At 33.1% G+C, this 16,101-nt stretch overlaps 1 long non-coding RNA gene and 1 pseudogene across 1 annotated transcript; both read right to left on the bottom strand.

The window, feature by feature from the left end:
- Positions 1-1,855, bottom strand: LOC147396918 (zeatin O-glucosyltransferase pseudogene; annotated as a pseudogene).
- Positions 1,856-11,689: 9,834 nt separating this feature from the next.
- LOC147396917 (uncharacterized) lies at positions 11,690-15,376 on the bottom strand. The gene is made up of 3 exons (XR_015180275.1): positions 15,123-15,376; positions 14,255-14,953; positions 11,690-12,803 (listed from the first exon to the last, which is right to left on the bottom strand). It is a non-coding gene; the product is annotated as an uncharacterized LOC147396917 (long non-coding RNA).
- Positions 15,377-16,101: the final 725 nt, after the last annotated feature.

The following is a 16,101-nucleotide window of genomic DNA, read 5'->3' as shown; positions in this document are numbered from 1 at the left end:
AGTTTCTAACCTAACTTGATGCATTTTATTAAGACAAAGAAACAAAGGAGATCGACAACAATAGGACTAAACAATAAAACAGAGGTGCTCTACCTATGCACCCACTTAAACACAAAATCTAAAAAATAAAAAAGAAGGAAAATGTTGAAATGGCACAAGGTATTACTGAGATTCTCACAAGTCTGATGTGGGATGTGCAGATAACCATAGATGTGTTTTCTCGTGATATGAGTAAAAACCATCTATGGTTATGTAAACATTTTCACGTCAGAATTGTGAAAATCGCAGTAAATAATGTGTCACCCCAGCACGACTCAAAAAAAAAAAAAAACCATAGGGAAATTAATTTCCTAGGTAGAGATATGGGTGAGGAAGGAATCCAATTCTACCCTAGAAGTCCCTTGTTTTGACACCGCTCGACGAATAGAAGAACCCAATTCCTCGGCTCGTCTCCTCATATCTTTCCCTTCTTCCGATGCCATCAACTTCTTCACTGCACTTCCAATGTCGGTCGAAGACACTATCACATCCCTTTTTGCCCACTCTCGAACAACAAGACCGACCTTCAACAGCTGTGTCACCAACATAGTATTCCTAGGCTGGTCCGAATGCATGGGCCACGCTGCGATAGGCACACCCATACTCAAGCTCTCCATGCAAGAGTTCCAACCACAGTGACTCAAGAACCCACCAGTTGATGGGTGAGCCAAGATCTCCAGCTGTGGAGCCCAATCCCTCACTATCATTCCTACTCCCTCTATCCTCTGCTCATAGCCGTTTGGAAGTTGAATTCTCCTAATTTCCTCCTCCCCTGCAAATATATCACCTCTATCTGCCTCTCTTAATACCCAAATGAACTTTGTTTTGCTTCGTTCTAAGCCGAATGCGAGCTCTTTGATCTGTTCATCCTCCATCGATGTCATGGTCCCAAATGAGACATATAGGACTGAATTCGATGGTTGTGTATCGAGCCAATTCAGGCACTTGTGACGCCGATGTGACCCTTCATCATTGATGTCAATGAATACTGGATTGAATGGTCCAACAGACCAATGCTTCTTGTTTCCTTGCAATGCCTCTTGACCCAACATGTCTATAAATGTACCTTCAATTGGCCTACAAGTATTATAAAGATCGCCCGCAACGGAATCCATCTTTGAATATTGAGAATTGATTAACTCCCTGAATTCTTCGGTGAAGCATCCCTCGATGGATAGTTCTGGTAAGTGACGTGGAATTGAAATTCCTTCGGGTTTTCCGAGCATTTCCCATTTGTAAAATAAGGTGGCGAAAGCAGAGACGCTATGGAATGTATAGGCCTTAGCATTAGGAATTGAATTGGCTTCTTGTGCGGCAAACCCCATAACTGTGTCATGGATTATGGCTACTCGCCGATAAGTTGAGGAAAGAGAACGAAGGAGTGCAGATAGAGGTTTACGAAGGTGTACTGACGCGTTGAAGACCGGTTGAAGGTGCTCGGGAAACTTGTTTGAAGAGTAAGGGTTGGGGGGAGGGCTGACATAATGTGGAATTGGGAAATCGTGGAAATTGATGTTGGAGATGGCACAAGGATCCCAACCATGCACACGGGTCCTAGCTTGACGGTTGTGCACGGCTGAGCCGATGTAATGTACGGGGATGCCGCGTACTGCTATAAGCCTAGACAAGTGTAACAGCTGGTTAAGGTGGCCTTGGGCTGGTAGGGGAACCATCACCACCACCACTGGTTGTACTACCTCTCTATAACCATTATAGTGATCCATAGTTGATGATACAAAGGTAAGGTTGATTGATTTCTAAAAGCTATGGTTTTTATAAGGTTTTTGGTTCAGTTTTTGCGGTTTTATCTCAATGTGGATAATGTTGGAAATCTATGTTCTGCCGGCCGACACAATAGATTTACTACTTAGAACTCGGAACTCGGCTTAGTCAACTCACTCAATTGAACTATTTCGAGTTGTCTAATTTGGAACTCTGTTGACACAACTTATCAAGTCAACGAAAATACTCAACTAACCAACTAGAAAACAAAACTAAATATAATTTGTAACTTATAACTTTAATTTTAAATATATGTATACTTATTTAATTTATCCATCATCCATTGGTTGGGATCATTGATTAATATAAAATGACTTTTAAAAATAAGTAGTCATGGATTGGAATATTGTATAGATATGTCATATGTCCTTGGGATACATATTTTATCCTCATCATTAGATTTCATGATTTGATTGTCGACAACACATGTGAGTCATGTTTCACGTTTAACATTGTACTTTTATGATATTGCAAAATTTTCCCATACCATATAAAATGAGACTAGTCCATACGATTGCATGTGTTGATCTCACAAAAGATTTTAAAATGCAATTAATTAAGTCAGGAAGTCTTCTAACACATGTTTGAGAAGAACAACTATCATTAGCTTTATTTGTAATATTATAATTATAAAATATTATTAAAAAAAAAAAAATAGAGTTGTTATTGGCACTCCAACTTTTACTTGTTATACCACAATTTCTTAATTAACACACCCCAATAGCAGGTCTCTTAAAAATGAGTTTTGAGATTTTAATATTCGATATTTAAAATAAATAATTTTTTAAGATTTCAATTTTAGTGCCGACACTTTGAAAATCAATCCGAACTCAGGTGTAGCTCTGAGTTGACTCAACTACTTTTGGAGCGATGTTACAAAAGTATCTTACTGGAAAGAGTAATGATAACCTGACTCATCCTCGTGGCATACTCAATCCACTCTCTGACGTAAGGTGTGTCAGAACCACAAATTTCCTTTCATCGGGATACATAACAGCACAGATTAATGAGTATGCACGGTTGTGTGTACCGAGGCATAAAATCTATCTCTCTCTCTCCAGTTTGGATTTTTCAATAAAAGAAGAAATTTGTGGACCCCCACTTGGATCTGGTCAGGATAGGATTGGATCGTCCAATAAGAATAAGACCGGACTCAAAATTGATCCGATTGGCTTTAGATATTAGATTTGACTTTTTTCAAAATCCTCACAATTACCACCCCCCCAAAAAAAACAAAAGATAGGGTTTATGTATGATATAATTTTTCTTTTTATAAATATTAAATACTAAATATAATTTTATATTATAATTTATCATTTAATATATTATAAAATATTTTTATAATTTAAAATATTAATTAAGATAATTTATACATAACATAATACAAAAATATTTTTATAATTTTACAAAGCTAAAAATTAATTAACGGCAACACAGTAACATATGAAATGGGGGAATTTAATTTTTCTAATTTTAATGAAAACGACCATGATGATAGTAAGATAAAATGCATAAGTGGGGGGTAATATATTTTATTTTATTTTATAATTTTGAAGATCATAAACTTTTACTCAGACTTTTTTTTTCAATGATGGGAGTGTATGAATCTATAGGCCCGACTAGCCAAGGACGAAGCAACTACAATAATTTATAGTATAAAGACATACACTATAATTTATATAATTTTCTTACATTTATTTTTAATGACATAGGTATTCGACCAGTGGGATCGAAAGAGACTGGTTGGGCCAAGGTGTGTGGTTCGGAGGAATTAATGCTAATACTTAGTATCAAACTCACGATGTATGGACTTTAATTTTCTCACATTTTATCATATCGTAATCCTATTTTGGGTTGACGTGGATGATATTGTACGGGTACCTAACCCAAATCCGAATTCTCGAACCATATCAAACATTTTTGGATTAGAACAGGTCGGATTTTGGGTCTGGTCGAATCCATTGACAGCCCCACTCCCAATTATAGGTATAGGGAGATGGATCCACTGGGCCCACTACTGTCAGTCTAACACCTAAACGCGACGCAATCCTTGAATTTGGATTGCACCAGATTCATGGTATAAGGTATGATCTTTGTCATTCAACTGATTGATTTTGTCCTTTACAGAAGAATAATTGATTGAATCCCAATTTTTTAATAACTGTATAACCAATCAAAAGAAAAGGAATCTCCTACATCGGTTTAATCTTATCCGCTCAGTTCTGCTCTTGCATCCAATCATACGCCTTACAAGAAGAGAGAAAAGCCGTACAGTAGCTGTTCCCCTAAAGGTAATCTGACAGTACTTGAAACAGGTTTTGGGACCACCAAGTTGCTTGTAGTCCCAAAATGATGTCAAATGGCTGTCTTGATGTGCACTATTTGAGGTCTAATCTAAGACTTAATAACGAAGGATGAGGATGTTATTGTTTGTAAGAAAAACAAAATTGTGACAAAAGTTATTTGAGCAACAGCTTTTTATTTCTTGGAAAATTATTACAATAATAATTAATTAATTAGTAATTATATTAATTATAATATATATATATATATATAAATATATATATTTATTATATATATTATATCAATATATATATATATATGGGGGCGGTTCAAGGGCCATATGAGAAAACATATGAAAAAACTTTCGTTTTTCAAAATAAGGGTTAGAGGTTTTGGATTGAGCTGATTTTTTGCAATGATGGTCACTATGATGAAAAGATCATCCTCACAAAAAATCAGCTCAATCAGAAATTTCTAAATCCATCAAAAGTGATTTACAAATTAGTAATAAAAATTGATAAAAAAGCGACGGTCCACATTCTAAATCACTTTTAATGGGGTTAGAAGTTTCAGATTGGGCTGATTTTTTTTTTTTTTTTATGATCTTCCCATCATAGAGATCATCCTCACAAAAAATCAGCTCAATCTAAAATTTCTAACCCATATTTTAAAATTTTATTAAAAACGAAAGTTTTTACATATGTTTTCTCATATGACCCTTGAACCTGATATATATATATATATATATATATATATATATATATATATATATATATATATATATATATATATGTTGATTTTCAAATTGACCAAAATACCCTTATGAAAACTCGCGTCCAACCACAAGTTTTCATATCCCTTGATAAATTTGAAAAAATTATTATTATTTTAATAATTATAAATTAAGATATTATTTTTTAACAATTTATTATTACTATTTTTTGATAAATTATTATTATTATTCCTAAAAATTATTGTTATTAATTTTTTTGATAAATTCACAATATTATTCTTAATAATTTACTAAAAATTTACTATATTATTTTTTTAATAATTTTCCCCACTTATAAATATGTAATTATTTATTTTTGATTTGTTATATTCATTTGTAATGTAATCCTTAAAAACATATTTATTTGTAATCCTAAAAATTATTATTTTTAATAATTATAACTATTATATTAAAAAAAAATTGGGGCAGTTCATGGGGACATATGTTTTTCTTTTTTGCTAATCGAGTGTTCGGGCCAGCTTGCGCGCACCACAACTAATCTCGGGGAGGACTACCACAACAATCCACCGCCATGGTCGCCCAGTTAAATCATGAGAAAAAACCCATGAAGGAAATCAAACCCGTGGTATGCGCCTAACCCACACTTCACGTACTCGCACTTATCACTTAGGCAACCCATGGGTGGGTATAGGGACATATGTAAAAACAATGGTTTTTCAAAATATGGGTTAGAGGTTTTGGATTGAGCTGATTTTTTGTGAGGATGGTCACTATGATGAGAAGATCATCCTCGCAAAAAATCAGCTCAATTTGAAACTTCTAAATCCATCAAAAGTGATTTACATATTATTGGAAAAAAAAATACACAGTCCACATTCTAAATCACTTTTAATGGGGTTAGAAGTTTCAAATTGGACTGATTTTTTTTTTTTTGGATGATCTTCCCATCATAGAGATCATCCTCACAAAAAATCAGCTCAATCCGAAACTTCTGACTCATATTTTGAAAATTTATTAATGTTACATTGTTTTTACATATGTTTTTCATATGTCCCTTGTTACGTTCCCAAAAAAAAAATATATGTAACTAATACTTACAAATAATAGTAAAAAAATAAATAATATTAATAATTTAATATATTATTTATTTTGTTTTATTATTTGTAACTATTATATTAATAATATAATATTTAAAAAATAATATTAATAATTACATATATGTTATTTGCTATATTTATTATTTACAAATAAATATAAGAACTATTATTATTTTATATTTTGATTGTTTGTTATATTTTATTATTTGAAAATCTTGAAATAACTATCATTTGATATTTTTAATAATTATAATATTATATTAAAAAAATTAACTAATATATACAAATAATTAAAATTATTATTTTTAATAATTATAACTTTTATATTATTTTTCCATAATTTTTCTTTAAAATAAGGGAAAATTATTATAAAAATAATATAGTATTTTGCAATTATTAAATAATTAATAATTTAAATGAACTTATAATAATATAACAAAATAAAAAAAATTTAAAAACATAAAATTTCTTACCTGAATTTATCGAAATGAGAGTGAGAGTGGGACCTTTAGTTGAAATGAGAGTAATTGAGAGCAAGTTCGATTTTCGTTAAAAATAGGTGGTTGACAATTGAGGAGGATGTTGGCATGAAAACCGACGGTCATACCACCAGGTTTCATTATCAAAGGGTTAGTTCGCCCATTTTGAAAATTAAACACTAAAAACTGGTAGTCCAACCATCGAATTTTGAAAATTGACCATTAGACCGTTGATTTATTACTTTTTTGATAAATTTGAAAAAAACAAGTATTATTTTTTAATAATTATTAATTAATTTATTATTATTTTAATAATTTTTTTTTTTTTTTTTACTTTAAATGAGAATGTGTTCTCTATATTTGATTGAAAATCCAAAAATAAATTGGATTTTAATAGAAAGTTGGTTTGGAAGATTTACATCAAATTTTCTTGTCTAATGATAAAATTCTTTTTAATTTTTTATGGGAGGTTATAAGGATGGAGACAAAGGTCATATCGAGGCAATTAAGTAGGGAGAAAAATATTCAGTAACTATTTGAGAGAGGTTTATAACTTTATAGCATCACATTATTTTTAAGAAAATGGGTTCTCAATATTTATTTAGATAAATTTAGAAAAGTATGTGAAAATTTTGAGGATTAAATTAGCATTTTTTTCTTTTTAAGATTTTCACCATAACCCATTTGTAGAGACTATTTTCGTAAAGTATCGAGAACAACGCATGGCATATTGGGATCTGTAATTTTCGATAGCAGTATATTCAATCACGAGTGAATGAAATCTCTTGAACTATTCGAATATGACCCATCAACGAGCTTACACCATGGGTGGTCAAGGAAGATAAAATGAGAATTACTCATAGATAAAGTAGATGATCCAAATCCCTAAGAATCAGGGATTTGGGGAGATACAAATCTAATCAGGATTATGTGTGACAAGAAATGATTCCTATATGAGAAAATCCCTAAGAAGAAAGAGTGAATAAGGATAGAATCGTGATTATTAACATTTCGAATTAAGGTCTTCTTTCTTTCTAAATTAGATAAATACAAAATTGGGAAATATGATCTAAAGAGATCTTAAAAGATCTATTTCCTCGCGATATAGACCTGTAAATCCCCATAAAAGATATGTAGTTGTGTATCCCAAGAAAACACATATATGAGTCCATGTCTATGCCATGTCAGCATCGAATTTGAAGGTTTTCTAGTTGGAAAATCATTATTCTCATTATTCTTATTTATTATAATTTTGGACCCACAGTTTCATTTCTCTCCCCCATTAGCTGGAAAAAAAACATTTTTGAGATATATTAAAAAAAGAAAAAAAAAAAAATTTGCTATCATGTGACGTAAGGGCATACGTTAAACGTTTAGATGCATTAAATACATCTGAAAAGGAGTAAATTCTAAAATGACTACTAAAAACTGTTTTTCTAACAAACCACGACGTAAATATCACTGTAATTGATAATGAGAGCTGCTATTGGCACCCCAACTTTTGCTTATTACATCTCAATTTCTTAAATTATTTATCACACCCAAATTAAAGATTAAAACACATTCTGCTACAAACTTTACAAAGGTTTGGCTCAAATTATAATCTTAACATTATAACACTCCTCGGAACAATTCCAGGCTTTTTACAATTAAGATTGGGTTCATATAAAATTTTAAATCCAAAAAATCATAAATCTAGTAAAACAAGAAAAAGAAAAAGCTTCTATCGACCCCAAATCCGATATAAAAAAAATTCATCACAAAATTCTTTTTTTCCTATTATGTTAGACGATCTTAGAGCATCTCCAACTATGCTCTTTAAAATAAAGTGCATGTTTTATAAAAAAAATTGGGAAATGATATTTTAACTAGCCTAGAATTTGTTGAGTGATCCAAGAAACTCAAGAAATCTTTCATTTGTTGAAAATTGATTCAAATCTTTCTAAGAGTCATGAACCTCACATATTGGAATCCAAAAATATTATCCAATGCCACAGACTTCTAGAGAAGAAATTCTAAGAATTTTAAAAATAAAATAATATTTTTTTACTGTTGAATTTTGATTTTAAGTTTTGGGAGTTCGGTAGTTATCTATTTCCGTCACCTTGGATCAAATTCAAAAAATCCTTTTATTATTTTATTTGATTTTTTAATTTTTTTAATTTTTATGAATATGAGTTTTTTCATAAAATCTAGAAGGATGTTACGTTGAATTGTCAATGTGATAATTCATGTGGACTCAACGACCCTTAAATCTTACTAAGTTAGTAAAGAAATTATTTTTTATAAATTTATAATATATTTTTATTAATAACGAGCCAAAGCACCCTCACTACATGTGAAGAGTCTTGGTTTCGATTTCAGTGATTGCAACTTTAACATGGGGGCAATAAAGAGTTTGTTTGTGATTTGACTCTTTATAAAAAGGACCATCTTTGATTTAAAGAGTATGTTGGAGTTGCTCTCATCCTTTTAAGCTACTTGTTCTTACTTTTTCTCTCCATAATTCTTAACCTTGAGGAAGTTGAATTTGAAAAGTCTAGATTGTTGATATAACTAATTATTTTTGGTTAAATAACATCTAGGCTCTCATCTTAAATTTCGAAGCAAAAAAACCCTTGATTTTTTTTTCCCTCAAAATCAATCTATCTTCAAAATTTTCAAATGGTAGTTAGGATACTCCAAAAACGTTATAAGAACAGATGAGATTGAGGGGTCATTTAGATACAAAAAGTTTACTAAATAGACCATCAAGCTACCGCATGAAAGTTAGGGACTATTTAGAAAGAAACCCTCTCAGAGATAGGGGCGGAGCTATTAAGGAGCCTGTTGGGGCAATTGCCCCCACAAAACTTTGTGATAACCCTATATTTTCATCTATATACATGTCTCATTTGCCCCTCTCCTACCTCCCTCTTCAGTCTTAAACCTCCCTCCAATTTTTGCTCCTCCCGCTCTTCAGTTTTTTAAGACGACATTGCCATGTGGTTAGCTTTTTCTCATAGACTAATTGAAAAAGACCTAAATAACCTTTTCTTCAACTTCCAATGAAAAACAACTCAATTTCTCCACAAAATCATTCATCTTCAAGTTCTTCAATTGTACCATTAACTATAATTTGTCCCCACTACAATAAAATCCTGGCTCCACCCGCTCACAGGGTCTATTAAATAATTTTCCCTTAAATTGTTTTAAGCGTTCCATGTTAGTATTATGGATTTATAATGAGTTTCATTTAATGTAGTGCAAGGGTATTTTCATCATTTAAAAATTAACGCGGATTCAGCATTAATAATACCTATCCTTTTGTCAGTGGGAACATTTTAAAAATAAAAAATAAATAAAATAATTAATATGAATTTGGTGTCGAGTATACTTTACTTCGCATTCTCTCATTATCACATTAAATTTATACTATGTACACGTGTTCCTTGTCGGTGTCCATATCATCAATATTCTTATCTAATCAAATTCCAAAATAAAATACGTGTGGGGGGTGGGTTCCTTGATTGATATAGAAAGCATGACCCCATATAGATGTTAAATCGTTGTAATATTTGAAATTTCTTGTTGGGCTGCATTTGTTATTCTGTTTGAAAAGCGACTGGTTATGTCTTTTTGGCCTTTAAAGATGATAAAAATGGTGGGAGGTTCTATGTTTGGAAATGAAGATACCTAGCATTTTGTTTTTGGGTCTCTTCTGGCACTCTGATGTCGGCAAACACGTGGGGATGAAAAGTCATAAATGTCTTCTGAACGCCTAAACAGTCGATGACCTTGAAATGAAATTGCTATACTAATGAGGGGATAATACTCATTGTAAATTTGAAAATATATTGGATTTTGATATTTTTTTCAATGAGTCCGGCCAACAACCTCCATGAGCACACATTGACAACCCAAATCTATTTGTGAGTAACTTTACCAATCTTTTGGTAGACATTTAATTTGTCCTCCTTTATAAATTAGAGAGTCGTGATCTAGAAGGGTGTCCCATTCCTATAGCAACAAATGGTTTTTATGTGACACTTTTTTGGTTGGAAATTAAACACATTGGACTGTGTGATACATGGAAAACAGTTTGTTTAGGAGCCTAATATGTTTTAAAGCACTAACGTAAACGTGCAACGTAGACACCATTTGTTGCGATAGGAACAGGACACTGTTATGGTCCTGATTCTAAATTAAGAGGTCACTAGCTAGCAACCATAAATTGTCACACATATCAAAATTGGGTCCATCAACTACTAAGAAGTCTCATAATCAATGATCCAACCATGTCCAAATAATCCAAGCCAAACATTAAGTTCACGTGTCCAATAAAAGTCGAATGAAGTGATCACCAATAAGTTTTCAAATCATAAAAAATGGGATAAGATAAATTTGATCTTGCCAATTAACAGCCACATTGATGTCGATCAAGTATTATTCAATAGTAGTGATAATTTTAGAGGAAAAATAAATAAGATGAATTTACCAACTCATGGGCAAGAGATCTTGAAATTACTTGGACAATATACACCCAAAATATTTACCATATCACGATTTTTAAGTAGTGTGGTAGTTCTATCAACACATGTAAAAATTTCGGTCTTCATGAAATCTTTGGTAATTATTTGGGAAATTTCTTATATTTTTATATTAAATACTCTAAATACACCTATTGTGCATTGTAAGAGCAAAATTGGTATTTCACTAGTATTTAATTGTTCGAAAAAACAACTTATTTACCAAACACACCATTTTACCGACTTTGTAAATAGTTTGGAATGTGGATTGTCCGAGTAAAAAATATGATTTCATTGTATGATTTGGTAACTTTCCTTGTAAATAAAGTCAACCAAGCTAACGATACCAAATAAGGTTCGTTCATGAAGTGGTAAATTATAAACTGCAAACCTGAAGCCGAACAAAGTAAACCAAGGAATTGAATTAATTTCGACTAATTTCTGACTAACAATTAGTTTTAAAACATAGGTCTAAACTTATGTTTTCTAGGCTTAAGTATGTGGAATATTCAAGATTTATTTTGCAGAAAAGAAAAGAAAAGGAGAACAAACATAATGCTAATTAAAATATTACAAATTTTCTTTGAGATATTTAATCGATTCCCCCAAGTCGACTCCAAAGTTCTAAAGTATAGTTTTAAACTCTATTGGATGGTGTACCAACTAGGCGAACTCGAATGGGTTCATGACCATAATTTACTTCAGCTTTCCACTGGAATCATTTTAAAGAAACAACAAAAATAAAGATCTAGATTTAGAGAGAAGAAGTTGATCAGTTTCGAAGGTGATCGTCCTCCATAAACAACCAGTAATTCCAAAATTCCTCATACATGATATGTCTTCTCCATTTAAAATTCAAAAAAGAGCTACTCTAGGCTTATTGGATAGAAACAAATTAAAAAAGTGAACACTCTTGGAATGGTCAGTTGACAAGGATGATGTGTCAGAAGCCTACATGTGTAAGCCATGCCCGACGTGCGACACATTAGTGACTCACGAGATTACAATGACCTTGGACAACATCTCAAACAAAAGCATGAAGATCAGCTTCAGATGATCCACCTTTTTTAACTGCATTTTGACAAACCACCTGAAATTCTTTAGCTCGTCCCCTCAGCTCTTTACTTTCATTTCTATCCAAGTCCATGACCCTATGCACAATTCGAGTGATCTCATCTCTTCCAACTAGATTGTCCTCTCCACCGACAATCTTCACCTTCAACCCAACTTTCCAATCTTCTACAACTAACTTACTATTCAAGATTTGATCTAACAACAAAGGGAAAGTAAGCATCGGCACACCCATATATACATACACCTTCTAGGGTTGAATTCCACCCACAATGTGTCAAGAAGCCTCCAACAGAAGAATGGCACAGAACCTTAAATTGATCACACCATGACACTACTAGTCCCATATCACTACAAACTTCTTTTGTCTGCAAAGCCTCCTTACGTGCGATCCAAATGTATCGAACCCTACTAGCGCGCAAACCCATTGCAATTTCGTATGTCTGTTCACTTGAAACAGGCAAGTAACTACCTAGTGAGACGTAGAGGACGGAGCTTTCGGGTTGAGAGTCTAGCCAGTTGTAGTAATTCACGTCGTTGGCATTAATGGTCTTTGAGATTGACATGTACGGGAAAGATGAGCCAGTGGCGTAAATGGGTATTGGTAGCTTAGCACTTGGAGTGTCTGTTATATGGCGTTGAAGATCATAGAAGGAAGTGAAGAGGATGCATTGAGCCTTAAATACACAAGATAAGGCTTCAAGGACCCAGTTTAAAATACTTCCTGTCCCATCAATGAAAGTGGATGGGAGGTCTGCCATGCACGTAGAAGGGACTCCGGGGATGTAGTCTATAAGCTCTTCTCTCCTTTCTGCACACAATATGACATTGAACATTACAGGAAACAAATGATTGTTAGTTCCAAAATAAAATGTGCAGAACCAATGATCCTGATGTATTAATACATCGAAGTAAATGTGAATCATTCCCGACTTTAATGAATGCTTGGAAAAATGAATAATTCGCATTCCCATTCAAATCTTTGGTACAATTAGACCAAAAGTAGAGCATACAAAAAGGAGATCAAGGAGACCTACCTATAACAGAAAACTAAAAGAAGAAAGGAAAATAGATAGCATGAAAGCAAGCATATGGAGAAATATAAGACTAAGTAGACTCCTCAGTCACAAGATCCCATCTAAATATAAAATCTTCAAAGAAGAGAACCCAAAATCTTTTTGAAGATCTTACACCAAAAAAAATGAGGCCAAAGATGGTGGTAATTGCAATGGAAAGTGACTGCTCCTGGCTGTTACAAACCTTCATGTTTATTTGCAATGGAAAATGACGAATGGGATGATCCCCTGCACTAATCTGTTTTAGTTTTGAAAGCTATTGAATGCAAATAAGGAAAAGAGAAGAAATTGATCTAGTACAAATCTAGAAGATATCAAGGAGACGAAAAAAATGACCCAAATACCATTGACAAAACTACAATGAATAAGGTGGTAGTCAACAGATTTGTCACTAGATTTACTAAAGGGCAACAATCCAAAATGATAATTCCATCCAAAATAACATGGTCAACAGCCGGAATTTTTTCCCCAAACATCCAACCAAGAGAAAAAATAAAATAGAAGGGGGCACTAAATTAGACATATTCCTTTTGAGTCATTTCTGATAGGCGGCATGATAGATAGGACAAACCAAGGAAGACTTGTAAACGTGCATCCAAACAAGATCAAACCTTTCCTTCCTTGCTTTTGGAATTCATGGGGAAGCAACTATGTCCCTTATACGAACTCCAGAAGAATTGGGTTGCAACCTGGCTTTCCATCTCCTTTACACACCATGTGTTGTCTTTCAGTCCCATGAAGGGGGTGTGAAAAAACAAAACAGCAAAGAGAATAAAAATTGTACACAAACACAAGGATTTACGTGGTTCGGTGGTGTGCCTACATCCACGGATCAGAACAAGAACAATCACTATTTTCTTTCAAGTTTACAGCCCTAGAGATCTCTATTTATAAAACAAGGAGTAGAGTAAAACGTGCCAATCTCCCCAAAAAAACGTGACACTTTTAATTGTCTATTATTGGGTGCCAGGTTTCCATCCTATTCCTCAAAAAAAAAAAAAAAAAAAAATGAGATTGGTCAAAATTTTCAAAAAAATATTTTGAGTTCTGAAGATAGGAAATCTATATCTGTCCATAAGATATTATGTTTCATCTTTAACAAGTTTTCATCTATTTCAATCCTGTTAGACTTGTATTTGGAATCGAAAAAATAGGACCATTAATTGATAATGTTTCAATTACTTACCCTGCAATCTCTTAATTCAAACATCACTGAATCCTCAGAAAATGGAATTGGTCGTATCAATGCCACCAGCTGCACAAGACCAGGACCAAAGAACCCAGTATTAGTCTCACAATGCCGACAACTAGTAAAGAATACAGATTACTACTAACTTTTGCATCACAATTTCTATTGATCTCATCTAAGTTTTGTTCATTCTTCTCAAAACAATGCATGACGTCTTCCCCAACACATATTTTGTTGTTTATGTATTCTGCACCCATAGTTTCAACAGTAGGGAATCCATAGCTTTGCCATTTCCATGTCCTTTGACCATAATATCTAAGATAAACTATACCAGACTCGATACACCAACCAACGTAACACTTTTATTTGGGGTTCCATGTTCCACCCAATTCCATCCATCCAATGTATCCCATTGAAATTCAACTAGGCCACAGTCTTCCGCAACCATGAACATAGAACCCGTTAGTGATAATGATGACAACCTCATTGCAGTTCCGGGCAATCTCGATAGAATCAAATGTGGGGATTGATAGTGCTCATGCTGTAATTCGATCACTTTGTTGTACTGAAATAGTCTTCCATTTCTTCCGATAACAAACACTATATTTGCTCTGAATGTTTCTTGATCAACTATAGATGCAATTTTAGTGTTTGGTGGGTTTAGCAGTCTTTCCACTTCAACTTTCGGAACGAAACCTATAAGATAAGTGAGTGTAGGTATCAAGATTAATGAAAGATCACCTCACTAGAAATTCTTGTTGGGAACATGTACAAATGGAATGCAAAGTTTTTAAATAGAGAGGACACCCCACTATTTAAGTCATATTAGGCTTCCTTTTAATGGTAAGAGAAACAGGCAACTTACTGTAAACTAAAGTAATCTTCCATGTTTGCTCACAAAGAAGAGTGCGCCGTCCATTGTAACCCTTCGAGCTTTACCCAGAATTACATCCCAAGGAGGGCCTCCAATAACTTGCCTTCCCTTTCTCAAAGTTGTGCAGTTTATCCATGCTAGCCAGTCACCACTTCTTTCTCTAATAAGAAAATTTCTGAATGTGTCAACCAGAGATAAACTTCCATTGTAGTTTCCAACCACACCATTCATTGTTGTTGAGTGCTCATTTCTCAACCACAACCATAAAGTCTCAGCGTAAAGATATTCAAAAGTGAACCCACCATCTGTTAATGAGGAAAAGCGATTTGCCTGCTTGCATCACGCGCATATGGAAAGTATTATTAATCGCTTTTGCTATAAATTATTTTAGTCCCAAGATTTATCTGGGCAACTAGCCAATGTACTGGAACTAAGTAACTTTGATGTTCTAAGTGTTTTATGAAGCTATCAAATGGTATTGACACTTTGAGAATTTGTCAACACTATATGATAACTCTGTCAACACATGTAACAATTTTTGGTATTTATGAAATCTTTGGTAATTATTTGGGAAATTTCCCTTGTTTTTATACTAAAATACTCTAAATACTCCTACTGTGCATTTATGGTAGGAGCAAAATCGGTATTTTACTAGTCTCTAACGTTCTTAAAAAATAACTTATTTTCCAAATCCACCTTTTTACCAACCTTGTAAATAGTGTGGAATATGCAGTGTCCAAGTAAATAAGATGATTTCATTGTATGACATGGTCATTTTCCCTGTCAATGAAGTCAACCAAACTAACGATACCAAGAAACGAATTACCTCATTCTATCGATACAAATGAGGTTCGTTCTGAAGTGGTGAATTATAAACTTCAAACTCGGATACAAACAAAGTAAACCAACGAGTTGAATTGATTTCAACTAATTTTTGGCTTACTCAATTAGTTTTAAAACATATATCTAA

This window comes from Akebia trifoliata, chromosome 8 (assembly GCF_017979445.1).
Source record: "Akebia trifoliata isolate Shusen 1 chromosome 8, ASM1797944v1, whole genome shotgun sequence".
Classification (NCBI taxonomy): domain Eukaryota; kingdom Viridiplantae; phylum Streptophyta; class Magnoliopsida; order Ranunculales; family Lardizabalaceae; genus Akebia; species Akebia trifoliata.
Note: the sequence above shows the minus strand (reverse complement) of the source record. Positions and strands in the feature narration are given on the sequence as shown.